Consider the following 287-nt stretch of genomic DNA (forward strand, 5'->3'; position numbering starts at 1 on the left):
TCTTAGTGCCCTACCCCCAGATATTGCAGGTTTTCTTGTTTTATCTTCTTCTTTTTTGCTTTTTTTGTTACTGTTCCTGTGTGATTACATGGTGTGTTTTTTTTTTTCCACGTGCTTTTAGTTTTTTGATGGTTATTCAATTGTAATTTTCATCTAACTGAGTGGGATACAACAACAGTCCCCATAAAACACAACTATACCCACACCTCCTGCAACTTCACTTACTGAGCGACAGCCACTACCTCCTTCTCCACCAACAGGACAATGGATAAAAACCACCAAGAAGA

The sequence above is a fragment of the Orycteropus afer genome, unplaced genomic scaffold (assembly GCF_000298275.1).
Source record: "Orycteropus afer afer isolate SDZICR_OR568_19922 unplaced genomic scaffold, OryAfe1.0 scaffold00332, whole genome shotgun sequence".
Taxonomy (NCBI): Eukaryota; Metazoa; Chordata; class Mammalia; order Tubulidentata; family Orycteropodidae; genus Orycteropus; species Orycteropus afer.